Source organism: Hyaena hyaena, unplaced genomic scaffold, assembly GCF_003009895.1.
Source record: "Hyaena hyaena isolate Hyena2069 unplaced genomic scaffold, ASM300989v1 scaffold_381, whole genome shotgun sequence".
Lineage (NCBI taxonomy): Eukaryota > Metazoa > Chordata > Mammalia > Carnivora > Hyaenidae > Hyaena > Hyaena hyaena.
In genome coordinates this window covers 648783-674349 of record NW_024081012.1, presented here as the reverse complement: position 1 = coordinate 674349, position 25567 = coordinate 648783, and the positions used below count along the sequence as shown (strand labels likewise).

The 25567-nt window shown below is 36.4% G+C and overlaps 1 protein-coding gene across 2 annotated transcripts in view; it reads right to left on the bottom strand.

Moving 5' to 3' along the window:
- Positions 1-5304, bottom strand: part of ARHGAP15 (Rho GTPase activating protein 15) — a 629407-nt gene extending 624103 nt beyond the window's left edge. For both annotated transcript variants that reach the window (XM_039250736.1, XM_039250737.1), the window contains exon 1: positions 5171-5304. The gene's annotated coding sequence lies outside the window, so the exon portion shown is untranslated. The remainder of the gene's footprint in view (positions 1-5170) is intronic.
- Positions 5305-25567: the final 20263 nt, after the last annotated feature.

Genomic DNA, 25567 nt, shown 5'->3' with positions numbered 1-25567 from the left:
CCCTGGAAATTCATCCCACAGATACATTTCAAACAGGACACAATTTCATTAACACATTCATTGCAGTGGCAAAAACTGAAGACACTGACTCTTAATAAATTAAGTATGGTACATCCACACAGTGAAATACTGAGAGAATATTGAGAGAGAGAGAGAGAGACTTAAACAGTTTTTTATTTTCATGATGGAAATATGTCTGAGATATTACTAAGAGAAAAGCAAAGTGGAAGGGTATGTGTGTTTCCTTTAATAAAATAAAGGAGGGTGTATGCACATGTTATATATATTTATATATGCATATGTGCTTTTTGCATTAAAAACTGTGAAAATTAAAAAAAAACTGTGAAAAGTGGTAGTCTACTGGATGATAGTAGAGGTGAATAGGGGTATATGGAAATGAGAACATAATAAAGATTTTTTTTCTAAAAGTTTTATATTTAGGTTTTATTCCAATTTTGACACATCGTGCTCCAACATCTCTTCTTAAATTTAAAACAAACAAAAGAAAACAAAAATCAAAAATACTTTCATAAACTGAAAAAAAAATCTTTATAACCACAGCCCATATAAGAACTTGAAGGCACCTGGAGAGGGGAGCCAGCATCTGATGTTACAGGAATATCTACCTTCACTGATGGCAACCATTTCTGTAAACTGCCCTTAAGAGTATGTCACCAACAGAGAGATACATGGAAGAAATAAATAAGCCCTGATGCTGGACCACCCATCTAGATATGAAATGTAGGCATTCAAATATGTATTTTCCCTGCTTAATGATACTATTGTTCTTTATACCCCTTAGTCATGATCTGTTCATCAGGCCAGTCCTATCAGGATCTCAAAATGTCTTTGTGGCCTTACCTCCTATTACTAGTAGCTAACAAAACTAGACAATTCACTCTTCCTCTGACGTTTTGTGCCCGGGCACATCCCCTTCCTGTCCCCAAACTCTGAATCCTAACTCTCTCTGAAAGCTACTACAAATCTTTCCTCCCAAACTGTCCTGATTTCTCTGATAGGACATAATCAAAATGATGTCACAACGGGAAATTCTCTACTTAATTGTTTGGTAAATAACAGAAATACAAAATGTTTCACAGATTTCTGAATCCTAATAGAACATTCTTTATATATGTTTAAGGTACTTGCCACATTTCACTTGTATTATAACTGTTAACTTAATAATCCCACTAGATTATAGACTTTTAGAAGAAAAATATTGTGAGACAGGTGTTCACATATGAGGTACTTCTTGAAAAATACTTTAAAATTCAGTTTAATTGAAATGCTTCATTCAGGTCTACCTTTAAACTGATACTGTATATCTGTCTGATTGTGAAGTGTGGAGAATGAGTAGTGTTTTTAAATGTGACCATAAGTGGCTGTGTAGTAGTCACCTTTCTTCTGAGGAAAGCATTTTTGTTTCTCTATGTGAAGACCCTTCCGTTCAGCTAAGAGTACATGTATTGCTGGCTCAGGCAGCTCCTCGATGCAAGAGAAGGCCTGTGGTCTGGTCCAGTCACTCATGGGGTGCGGGTCTTAGAGCCTATGATTAGCTTCACTATGGTCATGTGGCAAAATTCAGTCCAATCAGATCTCAGTCTGAGACCTTCACTATGGTGATAGGTGAAAGCCAGTCTTCTGCAACAGGGTCCGAAAGGTCAAATGTAAACCTAAAGCTTTCTTGTTAACTCTGTAAGCTTCTGTTAGAGAGGGCTTATAGCACAGTGGGGAAAGATATTAAAAAAAAAAAAAAAAAAGAGCTAAGTAATAAAGAAAATAAAACCCAATCTTAATTATCCTGTGTGAGATCCTGGATCCCACCATGCCTGACTTTGCTTTCCTTGGATTTTTCGATTCTACAAATTAATGCTTATCTCTGGTGCCTAAGCTAATATTAATTCAAATCCATCTGAAAATAAAGTCATTTTGTCAACTCCAAGTTGAAATGTAGAATATTTATAAGTATATTTTAAAGTCTAGCTATATAATATTTGTTGTGTGTGCAAAAAATATGCTTCTGGTACCCAAAGATTTAAATTCAGAATATTAAATGATTTTAAATATACATATATACTAAACTACTGATTATGTTAAATATTTTCTAAGTGTATGGGAATATCAAAACAATCTTAAGATGTAGTACAATTTATTTTCAGCCATTATAAGATGGTGTATATTTGTATAGGAATACATTATAGAAATGCGCACATTTCTGCTAAATTATTTCCCCCCCAACTATTTGCCATGGCATTATTCTTTTTGCTTAACTAAAGTCCTTAACATGTAGCTGTTCTTTTAGATCCTTTCTGTTAAAACACTTTATTAAAATTATACCAGGGGTGCCTGGGTGGCTCAGTCAGTTAAGCGTCCAGCTTCGGCTCAGGTCATGATCTTACCGCTCCTGAGTTCAAGCCCTGCATTGGTCTCTGTGCTGACAGCTCAGAGCCTGGAGCCTGCTTCGGATTCTGTGTCTACCTCTCCCTCTGCCCCTCCCCCGTTCACCCTCTGTGTCTCTATCTCTCTCAAAAATGAATAAACATTAAAAAATAATAATAAATAAAATTATACCAGAAAAGAGATGGGAGGCCTAACTAAGAAGTAAAAAGAAACAAAGCTCTCCTGTAAGCAAGGACTATCTTTATCATACGCCCTAAGTGCTGAGAAATCGGATGAGTAAGTTTTAGGGACAATGGGAGTGGGATGGAAGGAGCCAAATGTGGTCTGTCCTTCTAGGAACCAAGGCTGGGGGACCCTAAATTAGGGACAGATCAGGCCACTTTAAGACAATGCATCGAAAAAGAATAAAAGGAGGGAATATCATAGAAAAAAAGTCTCCTTTCTGAATTTTGTTGAATGCTGGCCCCAAGTGGAAAAACATGATATACTTTTAATAAATCAGTTTTGAAATTACTTTCCAAATGAGATTCTCTGCATTGTTTCATTTTATCAAAATGTGTTTCTTATTTATTCATTTAAAATGTGTAAACGTATAGTAACCTATAGCACCTCATTTTAAGTGACTACCTTTAAGATTTTATATATTCAAGGGACGCCTGGGTGGATTAGTCAGTTGGGTGTTTGACTTCAGCTCAGGTCGTGATCTCTCCAGTCTGTGAGTTCGAGCCCCACGTTGGGCTCTGTGCTGACTGCTTAGAGCCTGGAGCCTGGTTCAGATTCTTTCTCCCTCCCTCTTTCCCCCACCCCAGCTTGTGCTCTGTCTCTGCCTCTGTCTCTCCCTCTCTCTCAAAAATAAACTTAAAAAAATAATAAAAATTTAAAAAAAGGTTTTGTATATTCAAGAGACAACGCATTACTTGATTTTAGAAATAATTTTGAGAGTATCTTACAATAATAATATCTTACAATAATAATTTTGAGAGTATCTTATAATAGTGTCTATAATCTCTAATTGTTGCTCTTTATAAATCCATAATAAGCTACAATTATTTCATTCTTAGTTTCATACATTCACCATAAGATATTTATAGTTTAATTTGACAATTTCTGTAAGAAACAATTGCCTTACAAAGAATTTGGCTTTTACAAATATGAAATGTTTTAAAAAACTGCAGTGGACATTTTTTCAGTGCCAAACACTTCTGTGCATGCACTCTTGCTAATATGTAAGTACTACATATGTTTATTCATATGATGTTCTTTTATAATAAAATGAAATAAAGTAATAACATATCAACCAAAACTATCTGAATTACACAGCTTTTGTAGATGCAGAGGTTCAGAACCATAATATTGAAGACAGAGTTAAATAATGCTTTCCATTGTGTGGAAATGTAACAAATTGAAAAGCTAATCAGAATATCAAAGCAAATACATATTACCAGGGTCTCCTTTTTTCCTTATACTCTAACAATAAAAGATGTATTGAACACCAAGTCCTAATCTCCATTTTTCTGTGATCCTTTTAATAGTCAACAAGTAACTAGCCCCAGTATTGACAACTGAAGAGGTCTTAAAATAGAGTGTACTGGTGTGCCTAATAATTTCCTACTAAATTGACCATATCAAAAAACATTTGTATGCGTCTTTCAGTAAAAGATAATAAAAGAAAAGAATTGTTGCCACTTATCAACTGCGTAACCATTTTTTAATAACACAAAAAAATAGGTGTTGTGGGGCCATCACTTCCCCCCTTCAACAGCACAATAAAAATAATATTAGGGGAGAGTGTATCGTATCTCGAGCTTTTATTAAAATTTTTTCAAAAATTGACACTTGGATTTATTTTAGGTATTTGTCTCTGAGATTAGCAGCACTTTATATTTTTGTACATATGTTACAGAACACAAAGACATTTTGTAGAAGGAAGAAGTCAGTATAAAAGATAAGTTCTTGTCACTTTACGATTAACAAATCCTTTTCATTTCTAAGGTTATCATTTTGGAAAACTTCGAAGAAAGAAAATTATGTAATTATATGAATAACAAAAATATATCCCTAATTTGCCCTCTTTCCCAAAAGTAACCTTCGATAAAGTCAGCTATGACTTTTTTAAACAGAGAATTTTGCTTATGAAATAGAAACTTGCCCTCATTTCACCCTATATCTTAAATAAAATGTAGGGAAAAAAAATAAAATATTCAAGTGTTGTAAGAGAGAGCTTTCTTTTGCATTTTAAAACTTTCCTGCATTTTAATAGTTATTTAATAAACCACACATTTAATAAACTACAACTTTGCAAAGGTTTCTAATGCTAACTTTAACACAACACTTTATAGTGGATAACTTCCATGCTGCAACTCAGGTTATTTTTTATCGTTACAAAGTGCCTTTTTCTCCTTAGTTATCTGGATCCTGATAGTACATATTTTTGTAAAACCATCAGTTAAAGATGCAAAGTCCCATGTTTTCTCTAGTAGTCATTTTTAAAAGCACTTTCAAACTAAAACTATACCTTATTCTGTCTAACAGTTTAGTACAAAACCTCAGCAAATGATTCCAATGTAATATCTTTTAAAGGACTTTTGAACTTGGCAGTTGCAAATATTAAAAAAAAATTTCTACACCAAAGGAAACAAACAGATGTTTTAATTACAGGTGAAAACACGTTTTTATAGAAATATTTGTCTGTTCACACAAGAGTGCAGGACACCACCAAACATTTTCAACTTTAAATTCCACGTTCAATATAAAGTTATAATTTACTTACCTTTTCTCGGTGATCACTTGTTATTGAAACTGCCATCAACTTCCAACTGTTAATGACTCTTTCAACAAAAACGGAAAACAGTAAAGTCACATGTCGTAAGAGTAGGCCTATGTTGGATGCTGCTTAATTTCAGTACTGAAGAAAAAAAAAAGGTGGGGGGTGGGGGTGAGCACAAAAACTTTAAAATAAAACCACTTCCTGCGTAGATACGGCTAACCACATACATCACATCATTACGCGATTTGAAGAAATTGCCTTGTATAGTCAACAATATTGTTATGTTTCAATGTGCTTTTCAATTTTCAAACACTGCTACAGTTCTATAGGTTTCATCAATTCTGATTTAATGGGGAAAATGTGTGGTTAAAAATGTAGCAGGGGGAGGGGCAGGAGGGTAAGCAAGGAGGGAACTTCCTCTTTCTCTCCTAAGCGAGAACTTCAAACCTAAGTCTCTGCTATCCTCTGTTGGCGTGAGCATGTTCACGTAACATCAAGAGGCTCTGCTGAGTGACTGGGGGAGCCGAGAAGCTACTTGCAATCCACAGAGCTGACACTTCTGGCTCACTCATGGACGGACCAACGAAAAGGTGCTCCAGTTACTAAATATAAGGTCTCAGCCAGGTAGCTAATGAACTTCAGAGAACACAGCCCAGGGCCCCAATGCCACCTGGAGAAAAGAAGGCTGCTTATCCAGCACATGCTGTGACACTCACATTGGTGGTGACTTGTCCTCTCTGACAATTTCCCAAGCAGTTCTGAAATCTGCTGATGAGAATCTGCTCTAACCAAATGATCCTTTGTGTGGTCTGATTTAAGAAGAAAAATAAAATGAAAGATAAAAAGGGTGTCATTTTCGGCAAGCTGCTATGTGCTCATCTGTGTCAAACTTCAACCGATATAAGACATATTTTGGGGGGGAGGGCTCTCAACAATAACTATAGGACAGGCATCTTTATTGAACCATAGAGTTCAGGAAATAAGCTCCCGGATGTCCAGGCTTGGCTGGTTTTGTGAGATTTGCAGGATATTCACAAAAGGAAAAGCTTCTCTTCCAAATATATGAGAAAGTTAAATCACAATCTCTTGTCATACAAACCAATTAGGCTAGAAATCTGTGTAATAGCTCTCAGTGGTATGGGATGTTTGGCACACATAAAGACAATCTTAAAATATATATATATATATTTGCTACATATGGCCCAAGTGAAGGATGGCATGTCCCTGCAAGTTGGTCTAATTTCTACAAGACCTCCTTTTCAAAATTATATTTGAGACTGAACCTAGATCTCACTGTCAGTTGTCATTCTGGGATGCACCTTTTTAAGTGTTTAGAGCCCTGAAGGTTTATACTTAATATTCTTCTTAACACTGAGGAAAAACTGGAAAGAACATGATATTGAACGGGAGGAAATCAGATTTCAGGCCTCGGATCTGACACTGCTATTTAACCTCAGCCAAGTCACTTCGGTTCTCTGAGATTCAGGTTATTTTTGATATACTGGAGCACACAAATAAAAAACTCCTATCCGGCAGCATAAAAGTGAAGTGCTGGTTCACAAACCTGGGGGCTTCCTGGTGCAATCTGAAACTGCTTCCATTCAGAGGCCAAGGAGAGACAGAAGAAAGAGAGAGGCGGCCCCTCCAGACAGGTAGGTTGCCACTTAATAAGCAAGGGAACTCACGTACAAAGCTGGTCCTAGGCGGCCACATGACAAGTAGATCTCCACACCAGAATCTTGAAAGTTTGTTTAGAAGCCTTAACTGGGTTCACCTTATATTCTCTTCAGATAGCCTTAACCACACATTGCTCTTTCAAAGCTGCATCCTTAAAAAGGCTCTCACTGTGGGAACGGCAGTGGCGGGCAGAATGTATATTTCAAGGACAGAGGAGGGGTTTAGGAGCCTGGCTGCCTAGGTGTGGCCCACGGGTCAACCTGCGGTCAAGGCCTCTTGATGACCTCCTCTGACAATCTCTCTCCTGACTGGCTCTTAAAATCTTCCATGTGCCCCTCTCTTACAGTGTATGTTGAACGGTTAACAAGAGGTTTTATTAGTGGGAGGTGGCTAGTCTCAGGGCTGTCTGGCTGCATGGGGGCAGAAACCACAGCAACAATATAGGAACATACAACAGAAAAAACATAGATTGAGATGATGATTTTTTAAATAAGTAACAATTTTTTTTTAATGAAAGCCTCATGCTTTAGACCCTTGATTTAAGTCCCCTAGGCAGGGGTTCAGAGTATTTGTAGTTTCATGTGAATTAATAATGATGACACATCAGCAGACTCATTTTGTTTGGAGAATGGAGAAATGCCACCTTGTGAGGCAGTAGTGATGTTCCAAGTCCTCTTGTTTGGGAGCACAACTTTTCTCATTGGAGACATTTTAGGGTTCAGTAAAGACAGGTTTTGATGGCTATCATTTAAGGCTTCTTGGGTGAATTTAGCAGGGGCTTCTATGTGTGCTACAGCATCCTGTAGGCCCATGGAGGGGACAAAGATGGTGGCCAAGTTATTATATCAGTAGAAAACTAAAAGTGCCTTGAGAGGAAAGTTGACAGTTTTTGTTACTGTTGGGTGGATTCTCCCCTGTGTCCAGGGAAAACCCAGATGTAGTGACCCAAACATCCAGGTGAAACCCATGGCCAAAGGTTTGTGCTATATAACCATGGGGTTCCATTCGGGGCTACCCAATGAATACCTGAGAGGCCATACCAGTCAGTGCCAAGCCAGCCACTACCCTTTGAAATGAGAGAATGACTATATAGTTCTCATCTAGTCTGTCTGGGCTGGTTTTATTTAGAGTGATTTTTCTGTTCCCAGTGTAAGAGTTCCTTGGTGTTCAAATGTCCATAACCCAGGTGAGCTACACAAACCTGTCCCAAATGGAACACAGCCACCCACGGCTCTGCTAGTGGTGTTTTCAGGGCCCTTCTGGTCAGCAGTTTAATAGGTGGATTAATTTAAAAAAAGAAAAAAAAAGAATACCCACACCCAACATTATGGATAGTGTGTGCCACAGTCAAGGTTTTTGGATCAGTATTGGTAAGATCAGATAAATTAGGAACACTAGTCCTAGTTTGCTCTTCCTTCATGCGTAACTTTAGGGCTTTTCTTTTTTTTTTAATTTAAGTTTATTTGTTGTGAGAGACAGAAAGGCAGAGAAAGCCAGTGGGGAAGAGACATATAGGGGGGAGAGAGAGAATCCTAAGCAGGCTCTGCACTGACAGAGCATGATGCAGACCTTGAATCCATGAATTGTGAGACCATGACCTGAGCCAAAACCAAGAGTCAAATGCTTAACCCACTGAGGCACCCCGGCGCTCCACTTTAGGGCTGTTCAATCCTCTCCCTGGAGTGGTGATACCCACCATGGCAATCCTGATAAGTTAGAGGGGGACAGTTGCCCACATACCCAACAGCTAGATTGATTCCTTTGTCAGGCATATGAGTGGGACCACTGTACAAAGGCACTGTACCAGGTGCCCATATCATGACTAGACACCATAGGGGCAGAAAAAGTCCAAGGTTGAAAAGACAAATTTTGTAAGAATGTGTATGGGAAGGTCTTCTCCTTCTATACAAGTTATACTTGTGGCCTGATCCTTAGCTGTTAATGTGGCTGCAACTTTAGCGATTTGAGCTGGTTGTACACACCGTACATGTTGGCCCGGGCATGCAGCACGGTCAGGCATGAGGAGAAGGACTGGAGACAGGATATGCAAGAATGCAACCCCACCTTCTCCCCTCTTTCAATGGTGCATATTCTAATTCAAATATAATGCTTTTTTTTTTTACATCTGGCTTATAGCAGGATGACAGGATTTTGGTGGAGATTAAGTGGTTACCCTTCACCCAGGGATATGAAATAACTCACCTATCCCAGTAGGATGTCCCACTGTAAATTCCAAGAGAAAATGCCCTTTCCCTGTGTGATGGGGCTTAGTGTTCTCAGCAACAGAACGCATTGATATGTGGTGAGACAATCGCTGTGTCCTGTGACTTCCATACTTACACTGTTGAGTGTCTCTGCAGGGTCCCTAGTCTGGTACATGGGGCAACAGGCCTTACTAGTTAAGCATTTAAAGGTATTAAAGTCTGGGACAGTATTTTAGTCCACTTGGCCATGGCTGTTTTACTTGTTAGTCATTTAATCTATTGCTGTAAAATTTCATTTTTTCTTTCTGTCAATCCTGATGCTTGCTGGTTATAGGGGATAAAACTTCCATTCAATGTCATGGTGTTTTGACCAGTATTGCATATCATGACCATTAAAATATGACCTTATTGCTATTTTTTTGATAAGGATATCCACACATAGTACTCAACTTCTCTAGTCCCCTAATGGTGCCAGCGCAGTCTACACAACAGGGGAAAGGTTAGGTTAGTTCAGACTCAGTGTCTATATAAAGCAAGACATATGTAGAACCCTCGCTAAAGGTCAGAGACCAATATTATTATTGGTCCTTTACCAGTTGGGAACTCTGTCCAGTGGTCCCAGACTCCTTCAGCAGTTGCCTTCAGCATTGTTTAGAACACACAGGGCATGCTGTCACTGTATTTCAAGGGCAACTGGGTACCATTGGCAGTTTGTCATCCCACCCAGGTATTACAGTGTCTCTTACTTCTATGCCTCCAGTCTTTTTTGTTTGTTTGTTTTGGGCTTTTTTTTTTTTTTTTAAGTAGGCTTCATGCCCATCATGGAGCCCAATAAAGGGCTTGAATTCATAATCTAGGATCAAGACCTGAGCTGAGATCAAGAATCAGATGTTTAACTGACTGAGCCACCCAAGCACCATGCATCCAATCTATTTTATCTGCTGAAAGATTCATTGCAAGGGCTTGTGTCCAAACTAGGAAACTACTTCTTGATTGCCAGGGGGTATTAGTGCCTTATGATCCCAGAGCTCCCTTAGGCTGTTGCAGGTGAATTCAAATGCCTTTCCATATATCCTGACCCCACAAGGATTTATTCATGATCATCCATTCCTTGGCTTCTCATTGCACAAGTCATGGAGTTAATATTTTCATTTATTTTATTTTATTTTATTTATTTTTAGAGAGAGACAGTGTGTGTGTGAGAGCAGGGGAGGGAGGGAGAGAGAGAGAGACAGAGAGAGAGAGAGAGAGAGAGAGAGAGAATCTTAAACAGGCTCCACACTCAATGTGGGTAGCCCTGCCCCGAGCTTTAATCCACTTCTCTAACATTTTTGTCTTAACAAAGGCAACTTATAGTTCTGATCCCAAGGTGGCATAAGGGATGGACGCACTATGCTAGGTTAGGAACAAAAGTCCTCCAAATTCCCAAAATCCCTACAAAGGTTTATATCTCTTTCATGTACTTAAGGATTGGATAGATTTCCATCTAGAACAATATACATCTTTCCCAACCAAATGATTCCCATACCTTGTCCCTCATAGATGTCCCAACAAAATCTGCAAAGTATCCTGTAAGAGAGGCAAGTCTTCACAAGTTGATGTTATGTTATTAATGTAATGGGCCTATTTTACTGAGATGGGGAATAACAGGGCAGGTCTGTTACCATCAGATGACATAATGTGGGGCTGTGTAGGTAGCCTTGGGAAAGCACATGAAAGGTTCCTTTTTGCCCCTCCCATGTGAAGGAAAATGAATCTTGTGACTCAGCATCCAGGAATGTACTGAAATAGAATGTGCTAAGTCCAGCACAACATGGAATAATTCTAGGACCATGACCAACGTGTCTAAGATGGTGGCAATCGTGAGCACAGTAGAATGGAGGTGGGGGAGGACATTATGTGGTTCACTTATTCAAGTCTCAGTAGTATTTTTGATTAAGAACAAGTACACATGAAATGGAGACAAAAGTGCCTTTTTTTTGGTACATAAATGGGAGGCAGGCAACTTAGGCAGTGATATACTTGGGTTTGGTCTCCAGAAAGAGACATACTTACTATGATTGTGATGAAGGCTCTATCTTAGGGCTTTGACATTTGTGGCTTACTGTGTTCAATCTTTCTAATCTAATATTTACTGACTGCTTGCTATAAACCAAGAATAGTATCAAGCACTTTACATTTTTTCTGTCATTTACTCCTCACAATAATTTTATGAACTGAGCAATGTTATTATACTCTTTTTTTTTTTAATGAAGAAACTAAGGTTAAATTGCTGCCCCAATTAGCAAGGTGTAGAGCCAGGATTCAAACTTAGAGGCTCTGACCTCATACCCCTTCTTCTAAATTACTAGGTTATCTCTTAACTACTTGCTATGCAGCACAACTCAAAGCAAATAATACTGAGGAAAGGTTTCACCACTGATATATCTTTTTGCTTCTTCACTGACAGGATTAATAGACTTAACAGGTAAAAGTCATTCTTATGAATCATACTAAAATCAGATTTCTCTAAAAAGCTCTCTGCATTTTAAATCATTATTGAAGAAACTAAAAGAATGACAGGATAAGTGGAAATATATTGTGTTCATAGATAAGAATCCTAACAGTGTAAATGCATCGACCTGTCTAATTCAATCAACAGATTCAATAAAATCCCAATTATAATTACAGATAATGTTTTAAAGAACACAACAGGTTCTTTTTTCCACAGAAATTCAGAGAAAAATAAGTGTCTAAAAATATCTAATTTCATTTTGAAACAGAAGAGCAAAGACTGATGCCTTCCCTGTAAGATACTGCCATGGTCCCAGCCATAGGATTAAAAAAACATTTCAGTGCTAACCCAGAAACAGCTCAGAAAAAGACTGAATTTATTTGAGAAACTGATATATAACAAAAATAGCATCATAAGATAAACATGAAGAAACAGATTGATTAGTAGATGGTAGTCGCATGACAGTCTCTAAATCAAGGAAAATAGAGCTGGGGCCCTACCTTAGACCACATGCAAAGGAGGATCCTAGATGCATTAAAACCTACATTTGAAAGGTAATAAAAAGGAACCCCAAAGCTAAAGGAGTAAAACCATAGACTGCTCCTATAGGAAACTGACTTTGAGTCAGAGATTTTCATGCCCATCGGGGAAAAGAAGAGACAACACTGAGCTTTGGTGCTCCAAAGCCAAGAGTTAGAACTGATTCTTGCTAAAGATAACACTGCCACAAAAAGAAGCACTAAAGTAGATAAAAACAAGAAGCTTGTCACCACTAGGGTTCCATGTGCGGAGAACATGTCTTTTGTGAGAAATTAAAAATTGATTCATGTTGAGGATCCAGATGCATATATTCTCCAGTACTAAGAACTCTAAGCCTATAAATCTATGTAAAACTACTTTTAGACCAGCATAACCAGGTGGCCTTAGAACAAGAAATGTGAAACTAGGTAGTGAATACTTCCTCAATCCAGAGGAAGTCCAGCCGCATCCAAACATTTTCACTCCCTGTCTAAGGTTCTTTCACAATGAAAATGACACTGCATATGAAGAAATGATCAATTTCTAGGCAGAAGTCAGCATTAAGAAAAAAAAAAACAGGACAAATAAATTCTTCATAATTTGAGATTATAGATATGTGAAAATAATGTGAAAATAATCTACAAAATGAGGATATTATATATATATATATGGTATATACAAATATTAGAAGTAAAGTTGATTTCATCAGAAACACCAGAGCTCCATAAAAAATAGCATATTTTAAAAGAATAAAATAAAAAATTAAATATATATATTAAGGACTTATGTTCTTGATTATCAGAGACTTTTCTAGAAGTAGGTAGATGACCCTATTCTAATTGTACCATAGTGAATATATCAATACTGGGCCATGAATTAGAATAATCCCTGTATTGTAATGCTTTCTTACTGAAATATTTTACCATTATATGGTGTTCCTTGATAATATCTAAGCATATCATTATAAATCAAAGGTTGTTTCATTCACATAATTCTTTTCCAGATATAACTATTAGAGATTATGTTTGACCAAGCATTGGATATTCTGAGATCTTAATGAAAAACATAACCTAAAAAATAATTTACTTCAAATAAATTTGTTACTCTTGAAATATTTTAGAAGGATCATTTGCATCATCACAGATTGAATGTACTTCATTTTTCTAACTGAACAATAACCAATACTGTGAATTACTGGGGTTGTAATTTTTATTGTTCTTCTTTGCATTACCAAAGGTGGCTCAGTCAGTTAAGCATCTGACTCTTGGTTTCATCTCAGATCATGCATGAGATTGAATCCTGCATCAAGCTCTGCACTGACAGTCTGGATGCTGCTTTGGATTCTCTCTCTTCCCATCTCTCTGCCCTTCCCTCACTCAGGCCCGCATGCTCTCTCTCTCTCCCTCTCTCTATTAAAAATAATTTTTTTCCAAAAAAGAAGAGGGAAAGAAAGAAAGAAAGAAAGAAAGAAAGAAAGAAAGAAAGAAAGAAAGAAAGAAAGAAAGAAAGAAAGAAAGAAAGAAAGAAGGAAGGAAGGAAGGAAGGAAGGAAGGAAGGAAGGAAGGAAGGAAGGAAGGAAGGGAGGGAGGGAGGGAGGGAGGGAGGGAGGGAGGGAGGGAGGGACTATTAAGACATAAAGTGGCAAAATATTGCAGGAATGCTACTTGAAACTACTATGCTTTTTACATCCTCTGCATCCTCTGTGGGTGTCTTCAATTTCTGGCCTTCTTTGAGCCAGAGGCATCAATGGCTTTGTTCTGGAGTAAGTTTTCAACGATTTTGTATAGCAAACAGGCTTGGAACATAATAATGCCATCCTCCAGAGCAGAGAGGAGTTTTGTTCATTGCTTAGGATAATGAAGATTTGTCTCCCTTTGGGGCAAAGTATGGTTGAGTAGACTTGCCTTTATAGGTAATTGGGATTTTCTAGTTTCAAGGTTTCTTTATTCTAATATAAACCCACTGAGTACACCTGAGCCCATCTCCACGTTGCCTCCATGGGACCTGTGGAGCAAAAGAAACTGATGTAGACATAAAACTCACAATATCTGCTGTGCTGTGAGTAGAAGTCCTTTGTCTCTGACCCAGGAATCTCCTGTTTTCTGTTACCATTTATGAAACTGCAGCACACTAAGTTGTAGTAGTAAGTGATCTCAGACTCCACAGTTCTCTACACATCCAACCCTTCTAATTTTGGTTTTTCTTCTTTGCACTGTTTATTACTTCAGTCTCTCGTCACTTTATCCTTTCCTCCCTATTCCTATTCTATATCATCTTATATCTCATTGTTGTTTATTTATCTTTATTTATTTATTGATCCTCTCTATATAGTGATCCTCTCTATAGTTGTCCTCTCTATAGAAACACAACACCTATTATAGAATTTAGCACATAATAAAGAGTTGAATGAACCGATGCATTTAAAAGTTTCCCTCTCAAAGAGCATTTTTTCCTTGGTTTATCATTGACAACTTGAATTAGATGTGCATAATGTTAGCTGATTTAGTTTTGAGTTTCAATTGTTAATTTCTTTTTAAATTGTGGGATATTGAATCATTCTAGCAATTTAAGAACTATATTTTATTTTTTTACGAGTTTGCTGCACCATTTCCTTCTTTCTAGGGGATTTTTTTTTTTCTTTCACTCTTCCTTTTGATGTGCAGGGCCATTTAAGTCCTCCATGCATTTCTGGAAAACTAAAACCCCAAATCTAAGCCTGTTGAACCTCTTGTCACACAAGTATTTGAAAGAATGATACTTAAGGGAAATAGAAAATGATACTTTTTCCCTCATCTTTTGAAGACGAAATGATCCACCCCCCCGCTTCAATTCTACCAAAAGAGATTCCCCAGCTCATTTTCCTTAGCAAGAGCTTTAAAGTGTAAAAAACTCATCAAACATCTTTTCCTCTGAGACAATGTCATCTGAGTTCAAAGGATGTACACAGCTCTGCAAAACTGCTGTCTTGTTTCAGTGATAAGGCCTTGGCTTTCATTTTATGTTTGATTCCAAGAAAATCAAATCTGTTTTTATGTACACTATGACTATAACTAAATCAGGAAATTAGGAGAAATAATCTATTTCTGCAGACAGCTGGGGGGAAAGTTTCCAGTTAAGAAAAAAAAAATCCTATAATGACTCTTCAGCTAGGTTACATTTTCACTCTCAAGATATGCTCAGTTATTAAAATTGAAAACATATATTTATCCTTACACACAATGAATAAAATGTATTCTGTTGCTCTTGGGAAAAAGTGCTGTCTACTTCCTATGATTAACTCTTTGGAAAACCTTTACTGATAACTAGAAAATTGAGGGAAGTGCTTGTTTGTTTGTCTATTTTCCCCCAAATCTAGTCAAAACTTCTATACCATAATGATTAGGAGTTTGTGTGTGTGTATGTAAAAATGTTAATGTCCATCCAATAACCTACTGAATTAGAGTGTTTCTGGGTATGGACACAGAAAATCTTCATTTTTAAATGCAGTTTTATCTCAGCATATTCTGATCCATTCAATGTAGTAACAAACATTATAATGCTTGAGTTATATTAATTGTCTTACATATTCAAAAACAATCTGCAGATATTATGAAATAAACTATGTATCAATAATACTCAAAAGATGAATTAACAAGTGCCTCACTCAACTTTGATTATTTTTTTCTCCTCAAGTTCATATATATCTTGGGTAAATTAAAAATATCAGAATAATTAAAAAACTTACAAGTAAAACAATTTCCCAAAATGATGTATTAGGAGTAAATTTATTTTAGATGAAAGATTGTATTCATTTTTGACCTCAAATATTGGATTATATATAATTTAGAAAAATTTTACTCTGTATATATCCTGACCAGATATAAGTAGATAATTTCAGAATGAAGAAGCTTGACTCCTTGACTTCTCAGGAAAGTTCCCCTACCCTCTTGAACAAACTTTACTAAAATCCTTTTAGTATCTAATAAGACATGATCACGTATAGAGCAAAGTGAAGGAAATATTGAAAAATAACTTGATTACTTCTGTTACTCTAATGCATTTTGATATCACTTTTGGATTCTTATAAGTTTGTGAACATTCTAATGAGTTAATGTTAACAATACTCAAAAGTTGAGTTGAACTCTGAAAAATATTACAAACTTAAGAAACTATCAGTGGTATAAGTGTGTTCTTCTAATGTTATCTGGATATTAAATTTTAGTTCATACTAGGGAGAGTATTGTCAGCAAATTGTAAGTTACAAATGAACAATTTTCTTATGTTTTATTGGCCACTACTGGGCAGAAAGATGGTTTATAAATGTGAGCTTTTAGCTGGGCACATTGTCAGCCAAAAGGAAAATTGGTATTTTGCTTCTTAGGAAGAAGAGGGAAATGGTCATTGGATAAATCATTGTTTCTTGTCTCTAAAATCAGAGTTTAGCCCAAGATAATTTCAAATAGTTAATATGATTGTTTTTATTTTGTACTGTACAGATCACAAAATCTAATAAGACAAAAATCTAGCAAGATACTCTATATGCAATGAAGTTAATATTACATAATGAAAAAAATAGTACTATATGTCTAGAACTTATGTGTGTATGTATACATGTGTATGCATGTGTATAGACACACAAAGATACCAAAGATACATGCATATATCAAGCAATTGAAGGAAGTAGCATATTAATATGAGTGGTCTACAGGTAAGTCCTGCAATTAGGCCAGGGTTTAGTTTGAGAGCATGTTATTCTAGATGTTCACCCTTTATTCTTAAATCAAAGGGGAGCTATCAAAAATTTCTTATACCACTTTTGTTACCAAATATCATTCTGGTGAATGGATTGCAGCTACTTTTATTATTCCATTCATTTCAGGAAAATAGTCTTTCAGACATTGGTTTATGCAGGTCAGTGTCAGGAAATGCTGCCAATATCGGACATAACTGAGTGTTCCAGTCTGTAGAATTACATACAGGTATCTTTCACCATTAGTAGACATCTTGCTGTCCAAAGTCAAACTTGCTAAGTCACTTCCAACTCTTATCATGCAAAACTTGGCTTTACTGATTGACTACTCTCCCCATCTCTTCCCCTTCTTGTTTTATTTATTTGGAGAGTAAAATCCCTCTAAATCGAGATAAATGGGATCCAAACAATAATAAATCATGCAAAGTCTAGAACTGTATTATTGTGAGGTTAACAAAATGAGTGTCCTCTCAATCCAGCCAGCTCGACATCCTGAGAGACCCATTTACCCACAGGATTCGAATCAGTGTCAGGTTCACATGTGATTTGGTGCCACCTCAGGGCACTTGTTTACTTTAGCTTACACACAGATGAGGACTATTCTGGGTTTTGTGGCAGCCTGGGGTTTCCTCAATAGAGGTAGTAAATTCAGAAATCTTATACTTACATGGTTTTATAGCTACTTAGTTAGGCTGGATTAGTTTCATCAGCCAAATCTGATGAGATTTGGGCAGAAAATTACTGGAAATGTAGAACACACCCTGTCTCCTGAGTAAGGGTTGCCTCTGCTTACCTTCGGCCCACTCTCCCCAAAAGACAAATGCAAGCTCACTTCCTACTGAAAAATTGACTAGTGGAGGACCAATATTCTTTTTCTATCTGATTCTGATTTATTGCAATAGTTTACCATATATTTTTTAGTGTTTATTTTTGCATGAGCAGGGGAAGGTCAGAGAGGAAGAGAGGAAGACACAGAATCCAGAACAGGCCCCAGGCTCTGAGCTGTCAGCACAGAGTCCAACATGAGGTTTGAACCCACAAACCATGAGATCATGACCTGAACCAAAGTCGGGTGCTCAACTGACTGAGCCACTCAGGTGCCCCAACAATAGTTTACCATATTTAAAATATATTCCTCATTTTCTGGTACACAGTTTATTTGGGATTATGTTTCAGGTAATTTACTTCTTAAGTTGCCCCAGAGACAATGAAGAGATCCAACAAATAAGGATATTCAAAATATTTAAATAGTGGTAAGGCATCTATATTGACCCGATGACTACTGGTGGTAATAAGTACTGCCCATAAATAGCAGATATAACCTTGTACTTACACTGGCTTGGTATCAGCCATACTCAAAGGCAAAGCTCCAGATTCAAACTTGCAGATAAACATAGGGTCAACACCCTGCTCTTCAAATCCTCTTCTTGAATGTCAACATCCCTTGAGTTAAGGAGACTCTGATGTGAATGGTCCCAGAGTATTCGCAGCTATAGTCATAATCAAAAATTATTACTAGGAAATTTCAAATTTTAAAAAGAATTACAGGAAATTAAAGATCTTGGTTTATTGTCCTTTGTTTTATGTTTTTATATGTAATTTAATTAACTAGTATTACAAAACCAGTGTGGTCTCTCATTTTCTTTTCAATAGAATTTCAAATATATTGTAAACTCAGCTTGCTTTTGCTGACCCATCTGGCATATTTCAAACAACCACATTACAAGTAGATCTTTAATATGAAAAGTTGGTAACCTCATTTATTTTAGTAGTTAGGGGATCATTTCAATCCTACTGAAAAATTAGTATCATTCACTATTCACATATTAATATGAATGACCTTAGGTTGCTTCTTCTCCAAATACAATTGAGACTAGAGGAGCCCCACTTGATGACACCTACATTTTAGAGATCTGTGTTCAGTTTCTCTTCCAGAGTGCTCCAGAGTCCACAGACCAGTACATATATCCAACTGGAATCCTGTCTCTGGACATCTGGACATCTACAGATACTGAAGATTCGGAAATTTCCTGTCCAAACAGTCCTTGACCTTCTTCTAGCTCTCTCTCTCTCTCTCTCTTTCTCTCAGTTTGTTTGTTTGTTTGTTTGTTTCTTTAGAAGCAGAATCCCAGGTAGGCTCCATGCTGTCAGAGCTTGACCTGAGGCTTGAACTCATGAACTGTGAGACCATTACCTAAGCTGAGAATGCACAGAAAGGCAAATGCTTTGATACATTTTCATACAGTTCTTCATCTTCCTTCTTGCCTTCTTACCTTTCTTCTTAGGATCCTCCTTCTTAGACCCCACCCATTGCTGCCAGCCTTTCCTCCTAAATGTCTGATTTTCTTTTTTAGAGAAAGAACCTCAAGAAAGAGAAGACTTAAATCACAATAAATTGAGACATACAATTACAATTAATCAGTCAATTTGACGAAGCTTGACCAAATTCAATTCAAAGATAAAATGCACCAAACAAAGCTCTCCTTACCTCAGACAGAAATCTGAAACTGTTAGAGAGTTAGATAGGACCAGATGAAACAAAATAAAAATATTTTCTAAAAATTACTAATCAATTCAGTTTACATGTATTTAGGTTTTGTTGTGGTACATTACAGAAATATTTTTTCTTAATTGTAAATTCATCCTCAAGATCCAAAAGATATTTGTGACTTTTGCCATTCCCTGCAACATAAGGAGACACTGACTGGGTGAATCAATTGAACACTCAATCTCACTTTCCCCGCGGAGCTCAAATGGTACAGCATCAGGATGCAAACAAATAAAGTTTTAGAGTTTAAAGATTCTACTAACATGAAGAATGTCTCTGTGATTAGAGAAATATCAGGTGTTGAGGCACCTGGGTGGCTCAGTAAATTGAGTATCTGACTTCAGCTCAGGTCATGATCTCACGGTTTGTGAGTTTAAGCCCCACATCAGGCTATGTGCTGACAGCTCAGAGCCTGGACCTTGCTTTGGATTTTGTGTCTCCCCCTCTCTCTGCCCCTCCCATGATCATGCTCTGTTCTGTCTCTCAATGATAAATAAATGTTAAAAAATTTTTTTTAATAAATATCAGGTGTTTTGCTTGACTCAGGTGCTTTATTCATAGTGTGCAATGATCCTTTCAAGAGGAAATATCTAATGATGTTCTTTCTATTAGACTAGAAGCTGGTATCACCGGGTTTTCTAACTTCACCAAACTTAGTGTCAGTACAAAATACAATTTTTGTAATATATAATTAATTTTATTTCATCTCATTTTATTCTTAAAGAAAAGTATTGACTTATCAGGATTATCAACCTGCTTTGGTGAATGGCGAAAGAAAATCCCCATTAAAAATGTGTCTTTCTGTAATTTCAAATGGGAGCTGTCTTCACATTCATGTTACCCATTATAATCCTTTATAAATTTTCCTATTATGTGTTATTTTATGTGCTCTGAGTTAAGCTGGTGTTTTGTGTTTTCATTTATTTCGTTTACTTTGCATCTCACGCCACTGTATTTTGAGGTTTTGAAAAACTTTTGATGTCACATTCGTAGAAATATAGTGTCTTAGTCAAGAAATAAAAGTGTTGTATGTATAAATCAGCCACTACAAAATATATTAGCCATGTGTAATGAAATTTTAAATGCAAGATCTGTTTTGTACTTTTAGGCTTTGCCTATTGTTTGATTCATTACTTAAAGCTGAATACAAAGACAAAAGGATTTTGAAATGCATACCTCAGAGTATTAATGAGTACTCAGCTCTTGATGTAAATGTCAGAGAAAAAAGAAAAAGATCTGATGAAATCTTTATTGGTGAAATACTACATTGTTGCTGAATAGAACTATAAATGCCACTGAGATAATGCTTCATCCTGAAACAAAATAATTGTGGTGTCATGTACTTGCTGTGTGAATTTTAGCTCAATAGTTATAAAATATTGCTCCGGAAGTAACTTAAGGAAGGTGAGACCACAATGTAACTGTCCAGTTCACTCCTATGTCATAATGTCTTAGGTTAGAAATTGTCCAGGAAATAATATGTTTTAACCATTGGAATCTTTTTTTACCCTTAGCAAATTATAGCACCATAAGTTTTCATTTTCTCCAATGTCTTTTCTGCTATAATAATGGCTTGAGGATTTAAATCCTGTGCTGTTATTGTGACTTCAAAGCCTTAAAACTGCAATTGAATGAGGCAGTTCATCTGTCATTATTCAAATATGAAGCAATTATGATGAAATAAAGATAAAATTCCATTGAGAAATACTCCAATCAATTTTCACTTACATTTAACTAGAAACATAAAATGATGCTTAGAAGAGTAAGTTTAGGTAATAAAATTGAAGAATAAAAAAGCATGAATTACTGATCTATAACTGAGTCATTTGTGGAGTTTTCAAGGAGTGTAAATAAAATGTGTCACCAATACTGAGTGAAAGTTTGGGGCATGGTAAAAACAAAAGCAAACAAAAGCAAAAGCAAACAAAACCAGCCACCTAATACTTAACTGATCAAAACAGTGTCCAAACCTATGTTACCCACCAGAATTCTTACAGAATACTTATGTTTTTAATCATTTTATCTGCCCTAGTCAATATAAAATTCAATGAATTTATGTAACTTGATTTTTAAGAAAAGATATTAAATGCAGTGAAAGACACATGCCCCAATATCAAACAAATGAACTTTTAGTTTTTATTCAAACTGAGCATTTTATATTTCTTCATTTGTAGCAACTTAACTGTTTTATGATTCTATTTATGTCATCTTAACTTTAAGATTTTGGTTTTTTAAATCTAAATTTGATTGTACCATTTGTTTAAATTAATCATATTAACCCATCCAACTGAATACTGAGCTGCATGCTAAAAAGAATTAGAAAAGAAGTAAAATATATAGCATTACATCACACAAGTATTATATAAATATATTTCTCATTAACTATTCTTTCATTAATTTAGTACACATTTATTAAAACCTTTTCCCCATTAATATGAAGTTCTTATGCTATTCATATTCATATAAGCATTATAGTCTACTTTTCGTTGGCACAATTAATTTTTTTCTTATACTTTGCCTTACATATATAATTTCTAAAATAGAAAAGACCTATTAAAATTTGTATGTCAGTTACCTGAAGTTTCTTACATTAAATTAATAAATATGGTGGAAAATTTTAATATTTCAGGTAAACTAGCTTTCCATTATGCCTATGCTATTCCAGATCTCTGTCCAATACTTAATACATGAAGACCAATACAAGGGGATAAAAACAGAGAAGTACCAAACATTCATGGAAACACATGGGAAAAAAGAGTACTTAGTTTTGCCATGAGAATATTTATAAAGTTCTTTTTTTAAAAAGTTTTTATTCATTTATTTTGAGAGAGAGAGCATGTATGTGCACAGGTATGCACAAACAGGGGAGGGGCAGAGAGAGAGGGAGAGAGAATCCCAAGCAGGCTCTGTGCTATCAACATGGAGGCCGACATTAGGCTCAATCCCATGAACCATGAGATCATAACCAAAGGCCAGCTGACTAAGTCACCAAGCCACCCCTTGCCATGAGAATAGTTAGATAGCTCATCTAATCCTTATGATTAGCAAAGATTTAAAGTTAAGATTTAGCTGAGACTTGAAGAACAAGTAGAATGTAACAGGGGACCAGGCATGAGAAATGTTTTCTAAGCAGAGAACTACAAATATCACAAAGCAAGAGAAAATTTGGCTACTCTGGCTGAAGAGCAGTTTGGAGAAATATGATGCTTGAAAGGTTATCAGAGCCATATATGTATTCTGTCCCCAGATTCCTGGAAAAAGTGACAGCTTAAAAAAGGGATCCAACTAGAACATATTTTCTTGTTAAAAGATATTTTTGTCTGTAGAGTAGAGAACTCAAAGGCTAAGTTATGATCAAAACAAATGGTCCATTTAATCCAAGGCAAAAATAACAGAAGAAGAAGAAAAGAAACAAAAGAAAGAAAGGAAAAGAATAAAGAAAAAGAAATAGATATGACTGAATGATAATTCTGACAATGGAAAAAAAAAAAGAACAAAATCTAGGGATGGTAGGAAGTAGTGTCAATAAAATTTGATGATTGATTAGACATGGGAGCTTAAAGGAAGGAGGAAGTCAATAATGACCATCTGGCTTGGGCACATGAATAGTTGAAAGATGATTAAATGACATAGAGGATGTAGGAGGAAGAGCAGGAACAAGGTTTATATGAGGCAGTTAAACAGTGAGTTTAATTTCAACCATGTTGAGAATGAGATGTCTGCAAAGTTCCACAATAAATTTTAAGAAGGATGGGGAAGGTGTCAAGGACAGCTCTGAAGACCCCCTGGATGACAAAAGCCCTTAGGAGCTTAAAGGGTAAAGAGTGCATAAAATGTGGGTGTGAGGGGGTCACTGAGATCAATTTGGCATATTTTTTCATTTTCTGAAATGACTACCCCAGTCTGAAGGGTATTACATTTAAATCAATTTTGTTGAAGAAGACAAGAACTTTGTTAAAAGTGTTCTACTAAGAATGTTCAGCATTGTAGTAAGAAATACTTTCAACAATAAACAGCTTTTAATCCTCATTTTATGATCAAAAGAAAAGTTCCTTCCTTTTGTTGCTGAAATCAGACATAGTAGGCCCCAAAGTCTGGCCCTGATGCTTACTTGATTTTTTTCCTTTGACAAATGTCTTACTTTCTTTAGTGTCTCCATAGCAATGGTAATAGCAGTAACACAACCTATCTTGGTGGGTTGTTGAAAGGCTTGAATGAAATAAAGTATGTGTAAATGCCTAGTGTAGAGAAGAACTAAAAAATATATACATTTTTGAGGTACCTGGGTAGCTCAGTCAGTTAAGCATCTGACTTTGGCTCAGGTCATGATATCACGGCTTATGGGTTTGAAACCCATGTTGGGCTCTGTGCTGACAGCTCAGAGCCTTGAAACCTCCTTTGGATTCTGTGTGTCTCTCTCTGCTCCTCTCCCACCTACACTCTGTCTCTCTCAAAAATAAATAAACACTTTTTAAAAAAAAAACTTAAAAAAATTTTAAATATATATATTTTAAAGCGTTTATTTCCCCTCCCCCTGCCCAGTTAAGTATCTCTTCTTGGTTCAGTACTAAATAATACACATCTGTGTTCTTTTTTGTTGTTGTTTTAACTATTTGCTCCATGCATTCTATAACTGCTCTTATAGTACCTACCACATGTGTAGAGTAATGCTGCACGACACCAAGGAATTCCAAACAATGGAAAACAGATTCCCTGTCTTGGATCAGCTTAATATATACTCAGTAATAGAAGTCCAGCAAAGATGAAAGAATAAAACAGCAATGAAAGGTCATTTGTGGAGATAAAAGAAAAAAGAATGGCATAAGAAATAGTGGATCACCTGTGTAGCAAGTTCTGGATGGTCTGGTTTACATTGATTATCCTTTCCTGGTTTCCTAGAGCACTTAGCACCCTCTGACACCAGTACTCATATAGAACAGAGGTTAAAAGAGCTGCCCTTTGGGAGTGCCTGGGTGGCTCAGTCAGTTAAGTATCCAATTTTAGCTCTGGTCATGATCCCAAGGTTCCTGATATTGAGCCCCACATTGAGCTCTGTGCAGAGCCTGGAGACTGCTTCAGATTCCAAATTCTCTCTCTCTCTCTCTCTCACTCTCTCTCTCTCTCTCTCAAAAATAAATGTTAAAAAATATTTAAAAGAGCTGCCCTTGTAGGCTGTCAGATCTGGCTTTAAATTCTGATTCCATCAATATGAGAAACATAAGTATAGCCATAACCATAGATTATAACCTAGCATTGTTTGGAGGTTTAAATGGGTAATACAAAGCTCCTATTGTTCTATTTTATCTGACCTATAGTGAAAACTCAATAAAGGATAGTAGTTGTGGCAAAAAGACAGCAACACAAATTCTATTACAAAGAAATTTCCAAATACTTAATTTAGTATTCACAACAAACTTGTGAATTGGATAATATTATTCTTATTGATACAGAGAAATTAAAGGGACTCCATGAAAAACTGCTATTTTTGCTCCTTTTCCTGCTTCTATTCTTGCTAGGACCTACACCCTCACCTTACACACATCTTATAGAACAGAAAATATGTTTTCCTTGTAAAGGTCAAAGAGTTTATCATTTCTTTGGAGTCTTCCAGCACCACAGATAACATCTAAGGAGGGACTGGGTGATGTCAATGTGAACAGTTTCCAAGAACACCTACTTATCAAGACCCCGGGCTCCAGGGCATATGTGATTCATGGAGAATACCTAAACACTCATCTCTGTTCCTGGATGACTGAGAAGACACATGCATCAGACCACAATCATCCAGGAAAATCCCGGACCCCAAGCTAAGATGAGACTCGCTCTACTTTCCTTTCGAGTTTCCCAGAGCTTTGTCTGTATCTGCACTAGCTCTCTGTCTTCAGTCAACTCTGCTCTCACTTCCATTAGGTTCAAGTTTGATGTCTATCCTGCACAAAGCCAAGACCCACTTAGCTGATCCTGTGGGCCCCTCTTCTGGGTCCTCGGACCCAGCCAGCCTGCATCATTATTCTGTAATGAGGAAAATAAGGCTTGACAGCAGTTTTCAGAGCAGAGAGGCTCAAGAGCTTAGGAGAAAGGATAGCATTCATAGATGACCTTGGAGTTTATGATTGAATAATAATACATGATAACATTTTCATAATTGCTACAGTTATAAAATACTAAGATAATGTGTAAAGCTTTCAAGCTCATGGGTCTTCAGATCTGGGATGGAGACACTATTTCT